Source organism: Amblyraja radiata, chromosome 3, assembly GCF_010909765.2.
Source record: "Amblyraja radiata isolate CabotCenter1 chromosome 3, sAmbRad1.1.pri, whole genome shotgun sequence".
NCBI classification, from domain to species: Eukaryota; Metazoa; Chordata; class Chondrichthyes; order Rajiformes; family Rajidae; genus Amblyraja; species Amblyraja radiata.
The window spans coordinates 113,722,270-113,731,729 of NC_045958.1; positions in this window are offsets into that span (position 1 = coordinate 113,722,270).

The following is a 9,460-nucleotide window of genomic DNA, read 5'->3' on the forward strand; positions in this document are numbered from 1 at the left end:
AATGATTCCTACGTTAAGAAGCCCCACTACTTTTATCCGCAGTTGAATGCGATGGCATCATCAGCGTTTGTTATTGTTCCGCCTGGCTCCTTGCACCAGGTGTATTAATCCCCTTGTTGGGTGTTCTTTTTCCTTCCTTTCTGTCCCGCTCTGGGACACGGATATACGTTCAGAGATATCATGTATTCCAAAATAGCCTGTTAATTAAGCACTGCTCCTGTTTCCGCTCCAAAGCTCTCCCAGGCACAACTTGACGTGTGTGTGTGGGCAATGCAGAAACTTGCTGTTCGAGAGCTCCTCCAGCACACTCAAACGTCCGAGGGTGCTTCATGGGTGAATGTCCAAAACATTAGTTGGACCATAACAAAATTGGTTGGAAGATTAAACTGTTAAAGAGAGGCCTAAAAAAGAATTTATAGATTTAGAGTCATAGAGTCATAGATTAATACATTGTGGAAACAGGCCCTTCGGCCCAACTCGCCCACACCAGCCAACATGTCCCAGCTACCCTAGTCCCACTTGCCTGCACTTGGTCCATAACGCTCCAAACTTGTCCTATCCATGTACCTGTCCAATTGTTTCTTAAACAATGGGATAGTCCCAGCCACAACTACCTCCTCTGGCAGCTTTTTCCATACACCCACCACCCTTTGTGTGAAAAAGTTAGCCCCCGGATTCTTATTGAATCTTTTCCCCTTCACCTTGAACCTGTGTCCTCTGGTCCTCGATTCCCCTACTCTGGGTAAAAGACTCTGTGCATCTACCCGATCTATTCCTCTCGTGATTTTGTACACCTCTATCAGATCTCCCCTCATCCTCGCACACTCCATGGAATAGAGACCCAGCCTACTCAACCTCTCCCGATAGCTCACATTCTCTAGTCCTGGCAACATTCTCGTAAATCATTTCTGAACCCTTTCAAGTTTGACAATATCTTTCCTATAACATGGTGCCCTGAACTGAACACAATATTACACAGCCTTACAGCATGGAAACAGGCCCTTCGGCCCAACTTGCCCATCTACACTGGTCCCACCTGCCTGCATTTGTCCCATATTCCTCTAAACCTGTCCTATCCATATACCTGGCTGAATTTTTCATAAATGTTGAGACAGTAACGACATCTAAAAGTCATTTGGCCGGGTACAGGTATAGGAAATGTTTAGAGAGATATGGGCAGGTGGGACTAGTGTAGATGGGGCATCTTTGTTGGCATGAGCAAGTTGGACTAGATGGCCTGTTTCCACGCTGTATAACTATTAAACAAATAAGGGGCTTTTAAGATCCAGTTTTGGTTTAGGTTTCGGATTATTATTGTTACGTGTGCTGTGGTACAGTGAAAAGCTTTCTTCTGCCTGCTATAAAATCATATCAGATAACACGATACAAAAATTCAATTGTCAAACTCAGTTCAATAGACAGCCAAGGGGCAGATGCAGAGTGCAGAGTTTAGCTCTCAGTATTGTAGCGCATCGGTTCCACTGACATAGTCCAATGTCCGTAATGAGGTAGAGGTGGATTGGACTGCACCCCATCTCGTGAAAGGACTGTTCAGAAGTCTGATAACAGCGGGAAAGAAGTTGTCCCCAAACCAAGCTGCGATGCACCCCAACAGTATGCTTTCGATGGCGTGTCAGTTTATGCTTGTAAGAGTCATTGGAGACATTGTAAAGGAAGAAGCAAGGACATTCCAGAGACTAGCACATTTATACCACTCAGTAGCCACTGATGTGCATCAGGGATACACAGTGGTCCTGATGAAAGCATGAAGATTATGGTATTGGAGGCAGATATAGAAATAGATTTACTTTAGCCTAGACTTTACAGCATGAAAACAGGTCCCTTGGCCCACCGAGTCCGCGCTGACTAGCGATCACTCCGTACACTAACACTGTCCGACACACTAGGGACAATTTACAATTTACAGAAGCTAATTAACTTACAAAACTTCATGTCTTTGGAGTGTGGGAGGAAACCGGATCGCCCGAAGAAAACCCGTGCGGTCACGGGAAGAACGTACAAACTCCTCACAGTGAGCGCCCGTAGTCAGGATCGAACCCGGGTCTCTGGCGCTGTAAGGCAGCAATTCTACCGCTGCACCACTGTGACGCGCGAAGATAGGGACACTTAAACAGGACGGGGACTTCAACATTGTGGGAATGGGAGCCGGTTTATGGCAGTGTGCACAGAGGTGATTACAGAAAGCCCAACAGGAGTCGGCAGCTTTGGATAAAGAATTGCACACAGCTGGTCTTTTAGTGTGTTGCCTAAAGGGCCTGACCCACCAGCATGCGACTGCATGCGGCAAGCGCGACCAAACCGGTAGCGGGGGCCGCGCAGGGGGCCGTGCGGAGGTCAAGTGATCCCGTACGAAGTTGACGTGAAGTTCGAGCGAAGTTCGCGCGTGACTTACGGCGTCGAGACGCTGCGCACGCCCGTCAAGGCGGTGCGTACGGCCTCCATGCGGCTGCGGGTCGGCAGGCCGTTGCCGCGCGAAATTTTTGGACAGTGTCAGTTTTTCGGAGCCCCGCGCGATGTCGGGACCAGCTCCGCACAACTCCATACGGCTCCGGCGATCGAAGTGGGACCGGCCCCGCGAGGCCGTACGGCTCAAGCGACCACGTTAGGTCGCGCTTGCCGCATGCAGTCGCATGCTCGTGGGACAGGCCCTTAAGTGACCACTCTCCATGAGTCTGCCCAGATGCAGAATCTTAGCACATGGATGCAGCTATACCAGTTGGCATGAAGTGCTCACAGCACCGAGATCACTGGCAACGATGAGGACTGGAGAGCCTTGCTAATTGAACGAGCAGTTACAATCACCGTTGAAATGGGAAAAGTGGCAGTGTACATTTCAAAATTAAACTGCATTACAAAACATGCAATTTGATTGATTTTCGTTTAGTTTTAATTTAGTTTAGAGATACAGCGCGGAAACAGAGACCCGGGTTCGATCCCGACCACGGGTGCTGCCTGCACGGAATTTTGTACATTCTCCCCGTGACCAAGTGGGTTTTCTCTGAGATCTTCAGTTTCCTCCCACACTCCAAAGACGTACAGGTTTGTAGGGGTTTAATTGGCTTGGCATAAGTATAAATTGTCCCCAGTGTGTGTAGAAAGACACTGGTAATGTGCGGGTATCTCTGGTCAGTGTGGACTCGGTGGCACAGCGGTAGTATTGCTGCCTAACAGCGTTTGCACCGAGTCCACACCGACCAGAGATCCCCGCACACTAACAGTGTCTTTCTACACACACTGGGGACAATTTATACTTATACCAAGCCAATTAAACCCCTACAAACCTGTACGTCTTTAGAGTGTGGGAGGAAACTGATGATCTCAGAGAAAACCCACGTGGTCACAGGGAGAACGTCCAAAATTCCGTGCAGGCAGCACCCGTAGTCGGGATGGAACCCGGGTCTCCGGCACTGCAAGCGCTGTAAGGCGGCAACTCTACCGCTGCGTCACCGTGCCGCATAATTGCACTGATTTTGTGCTAATACAATTGATACAATGATACAATTTATTTGTTGTCATTTGAACCTCATTGAGGTTCAAACGAAATTTGGTTTCTGCAGTCATACAAACAAGTAGAAGAACCAAGACACAACACAATTTACACAAACATCCATCACAGCGAATCTCCTCATCGCTGTGATGGAAGGCAAAGTCTTATCTCTCCCCTGCCATCCCCATTCTCCTCCCGATGTCAGAGTCAAAGCCCCCGGCGGGCGATGATAAGTAAGTCCCGCGGCCATTAAAGCCACGCCGGGCGATGCAAGGCCACGTTCTAGGTCATTTTCAACCCCGCAACTCGGGCGGGAGAAGTCGCCGTTGCAGAAACCCATGAAAAGCGGTCTCCCACCAGGGACCCGCGGGCTCCCGGTGTCACCGTCCACCGGGCCGGCGGCTGGAGCCTCCGAATCTCCAGGGTCGGGCCGCAGCAGCGCGCCACCATCGCTCCCCACGCTCCGAACTCGACCAGTCCGCAGGCTCCGCGACTGGAGCCCCAGGTCGTTCCGGTTGGAGGCCGCTCCACGGTGCTCGGCCCCAATGACAACGGAGACACGCCGGGGGAAAAGTCGGGTCCTCCGTACAGGGAAAAGATTTTAAAAGTTTCCCCCAATAGGTCAACTATTGCAACATCCTTTATCCACTTCAGTATTCTAATAATGAATCTAGCTCTTACTGTAAAATAAGCTGCACCTTCTCATCTTCTCCGGACACAACTTCATTTCATGTCCTCTCACTCGGTAAACCATTTGATTGCCTCGTCAGCCCAATGGCTGTCAACAGCACGTAAAGAAAGAGGAACTTTGGGCAGAATCAGCAGGTCTGGCAGCATCTGTGAAGAGAGAAACTATTAATATTTCACTGATGCCACCAGCTGATCAGTTTCCTGAGATTGCCAACTTCTTGGGAAACCAATATTGTCCCCTGAATCCTTGCCCATAATTCTCACCTCCACCATACCAGAGCCACCCAAGTCATTATGTTATAGTCATAGGGTCATAGAGTGATACAGTGTGGAAACAGGCCCTTTGGCCCAACTTGCCCACACCGACCAACACATCCCATCTACACTAGTCCCACATGCCTGCATTTGGCTCCTATTCCTCTAAACCTGTCCTATCCATGTACCTATTTTTTTTCTTAAAGATAGATTCAAAGCTAAAGTATTCAGACCCCTTCACTTTCTCCACATTTTGTTACGTTACAGCCTTATTCTAAAATGGATTAAATTCTTTTTTTTTTTATCATCAATCTACACACAATACCCCATAATAAAAAAAGCGAAAACAGGTGTTTAGAAATGTTTGCTAACTAATTAAAAGTAAATAACTGAAATATCACAATCAAGTTGTAGAAACATCTCAAGATAATCAATGGAAACAGGATGATCCTAAGTTCAATTTTGAGTGTCAATAGCAAAGGGTCTGAATACTTATGTAAATGTGATATTTCAGTTAGTTCTTTTTAATTACTGCAAAAATGTCTTAACACCTGTTTTCGCATCTTCACTCTGGGGTATTGTGTGTAGGTTGATGATAAAAACAAAATAATTTAATCCAGTTTAGAATAAGGCTGTAACGTAACAAAATGTGGAAAAAGTGAAGGGGTCTGAATACTTTCTGAATGCACTGTGCAAAAAGCTGGAGTAACTCAGCGGGACAGGCAGTATCTCTGAGGAGAAGGAATGGGTGACGTTTCGGGTAGAATGGGGAGAAGGAAGGACAACGGGATGGGGTTGAGAGGGAATGATAAATCAGCCATGATTGGATGGTGGAGTAGACTCGATGAGACGAATGGCCTAATCCTGTTCCTACAATTTATGAACTTATGAACTTATGTGTTTGTATTTGTTCATCCCTGTCAGTCCTTTTACACTAGGGTGCTGTAACATAGTGTTTTTACCAAAACCACATGAGGAATCTAGGGACACAAAGCACTAGAATAACTCAGCCAGTCAGACATCATCTCTTGAGAACATGGATAGATGAAGTTTCAGGTCGGGACCCTTCTTCAGATTCTTGAAGAAGGGTCCCGATTGAAAACATCACCTGTCCAATTGCTCCTGAAATGCTGCCTGACCCGTGTAGTTACTCCAGCACTTTGTGTCTTTTTGTGTAAACCAGCATCCGCAATTCCTTGTTTCGACCTTAGCAATCTAGGGGTTAAGGGCTTGGGGTTATGTCCTAATACAGATCAGTTCAACCCAAGAAACTTTAATTCTATTCAGAAAGAAAGGTTGATATGGGAAGATATTTAGAGCATTATTGCAATGTGTTTTAATTCATAAACATGATGTTGATATTTCAGGTAAGACCAACAATTAATTGCTTTCCTTGATTGCCCTAGTGAAGGTGTTGATGCAGTTTGGTGGGGAGTTTGACCCAATGATGATGAAGAAGAGTGTGATATATTTCCATGTCAAAGACAAAGGACTTGGAGATTCTGGCATCATTGTCTAAACTGGATTTGTCTTGCTTTCTTGAAGCCGGGATATATTTGGGCAACCTCCTTTACTGTTGTGAAGACTGCACTTGTGCGATCATTAACACCTTGTCTGGTGGTGCAAGCCTTCTGAGGAGATGCCAATCACAGGAGGTGACCAACATGGGTCATCTCCTTGGCATCTTTGACAAGTGGAGGGCGGATTCAAAACGAGATGGAAAGGGCCAAGTTTACTGACTGCACATCTTTGATCTGTTGCTTATAAGATCACAGCCAACGTTGTCCTGTATTGCCCAGAGTTTAGAGGAATGGGAAGCATAAAATAATATTCCAACCTTCAATGCAAAATGCAAATAAAACAGTCAGAACAATTTCTGCATGTACACCGGAAATTCCATTTTCCCTTTTATATTATATTTCTATCAGGCTTTAAGAATTGGGACCAAGATCAGAACAACTTGCCCTTCATGTCTACTCCTGCACATGATCCATATCCCTCCATTCCCTGCACATCCATGTGCTTATCTAAAAGTCTGCCTTAAATACCACTATCGTATATCTGCTTCCACCACCACCTCTGGCACCACGTTCTAGGCAGCCACTGTGTAAAAACCTGCCCTGCCTGTGTAAAAACCTCCCTATTTAAACTTTGCCCATCTTACTTCAAAGCTACGCCCTTTCATCTTTGAAAAATATTCTAACTGTCTCCACTTATCTCTGCCTCCCTTAATTTTATAAACTTCCATCAGCTCTCCTCACTGATGCTCCAGTGAAAACAATTCAAACTGATAGCATCCAATCCAGGAAGCATACTGGTAAACCTCTTCTGCACTCTCTCAAAAGTCTTCATATCCTTCATATAATGGGGTCATCAGAGAAGCACACAATACTCTGGGAGCAGCCTAAAGGGCCTGTCCCACTTTCAATAGGCAATAGACAATAGATAATAGGTGCAGGAGTAGGCCATTCGGCCCCTCGAGCCAGCACCGACATTCAATGTGATCATGGCTGATCATCCCCAATCAGTAGCCCGTTCCTGCCTTCTCCCCATATCCCCTGACTCCGCTATCTTTAAGAGCCCTATCTAGCTCTCTCTTGAAAGCATCCAGAGAACCGGCCTCCACCACCCTCTGAGGCAGAAAATTCAACAGACTCACAACTCTCTGTGAGAAAAAGTGTTTGCTCGTCTCCGTTCTAAATGGCTTCCACCTTATTCTTAAACTGTGGCCCCTGGTTCTGGACTCCCCCAACATCGGGAACATGATTCCTGCCTCTAGCGTGTCCAAGCCCTTAACAATCTTAGATGTTTCAATAAGACCACCTCTCATCCTTCTAAACTCCAGAATGTACAAGCCCAGCTGCTCCATTCTCTCAGCATATGACAGTCCCGCCATCCTGGGAATTAACCTGTGACAGGTCGCCGACATTTTCAACATGTTGGAAATTCAGCGGCGACCAGAAAGACTCTGGAGACCTCTCATGACCATACAGGCTGCATGATCATGAGAGGTCTCCTACGGTCGTGAGAGGTCACCCGCGACATGTCGCCAGGGGTCGCCTGTATGATCGTGAGAGTTCTCCTGTGGTTGTGAGAGGTCTCCAAACAGTCGTAGAGTCTTTCTGGTCACCGCTGATTTTTCAACATGTTGAACATTTTGGCGACCTATCACGGTTGCCGGCAGCCGCCTGTAAAGGTCGCGCAAGTGGGACAGGCCCTTAAGCAAGATTTTATCAAACGGCAACATGACTTCCTGACTCTTAAACTCAATGCCCTGACCAATGAAGGCAAATGCACCATATGCCTTCTTTACCTCTCTAACTACTTTCAGGGAGCAATGGGGGTGGGAGATTGCAACCTTCACGTGGTCCGCCCTGCTTCGACGAATGCAATCATCCCGGCGTGCACAATCAAACAGAACAAGTTGTCCTACAACATTAGGCTGTGCACGCCATACGCAAGAAGAAGAAGAAGGGAGCTATGGATTTGGACCACAATATCCTTCTGTACATGTTTAGTGTAGTTTAGCTTAGTTTAGAGATACAGCAGGGAAAAAGGCCCTTTGGCCCACTGAGTCCATGCGACCAATGATCCCCGTACACTAGCACTATACTACACACTAGGCACAATTTACAATTTTTATGTAAGCCAATTAACCTACAAATTTGTACGTCTTTGGAATGTGGGCGAAGTTGGAGCTGCAAGAGAAAACCCACGCGGTCATGGGGAGAATGTACAAACTCCGTACAGACAGCACCCATGGTCAGAATCGATCCCGGGTCTCTGGCACTGTAAGAGCTCGAAGGGCCGAAAGGTCTACTCCTGCACCTATTGTCTATTGTCTATTGTCTATTGTAAGGCAGTGACTCTACTCCTGCGCCACCGTGCTGCCCCATGCTGCTAAGGATATTTCCATTAACTGGACACTTTTTCCTTATATTTGACATCCCAAAGTACGACACATCACACTTGCTCGTATTAAACTCCATCTATCATTTACCATTTCTCCACCCATATCTGTGACTGAACTGTGGAGAAGTCACCCGATATCCTGGACTCAAATGCTTCCGCAATAAAAATCAATGTAGCGTTTGCCCTCCTAATTGCTCACTTGCAGAGGTGATTTCTGTACCAGTACCCCAGATCCATTTGAACTGCAACATTTCCCAGGCTGGCATCATTTTAAGAATACTTCACTCTTTTTGTTTGTTTTGTGCACTAACATGGACAAACCCACGTTTTTCTATGTTCTATTCCATCTGCCATGTTCTTTCACACTCATAGAACAGTATAGCCCAGGTACAGGTTCTTCAGCCCATAATGCGGGTGTCGAATACGCTGCCAAGTTAAACTGAAGGTAGACACAAAATGCTGTAGTAACTCAGCGGGACAGGCAGCATCTCTGGAGAGAAGGAATGGGTGACGTTTCGGGTCGAGACCCTTCTTCAGACTGGTTAGAGATAAGGGAAACGAGAGATATAAACGATAATTTAGAGAACAGTGAATGAAAGATATCTATGTTAAAGGAACCAGTCCATTGTTAGCTGCTTGTTGGGTGAAAACTAGAAGCTGGTGTGACTTAGGTGGGGGAGGGACAGAGAGAAAGATGGAATGTCAGGGCTACCTGAAGTTAGATAATTTGATCTCCTCTGCCAGCACGTGATCCATATCCCTCCATTCCCGGCATATCCATGTGTCTATCTAAAAGTATCCTAAAGGTCATTATCATATCTGCCTCCACCACATCTCCTTTCAATTTTCCACCTCTGACTTGACCCATCCCTTGCCTTTGACATGTCCATTGTGGGGTGAAAGTTACGACTGTCTGTGCTATCTACGCCTCTTGTAATTCGATATTCTTTTATCAAGTCTCCCCACAATCTCTGATGTTTCAGAGAAAACGATCCAAGTTTATCCACCCTCTCTTTATAACCAATACTCTTGAATCCAGTATTGTAGTAAACATCTTCTGCACCTTCTCCAATGTCCTATAATGGGGCGCACAAC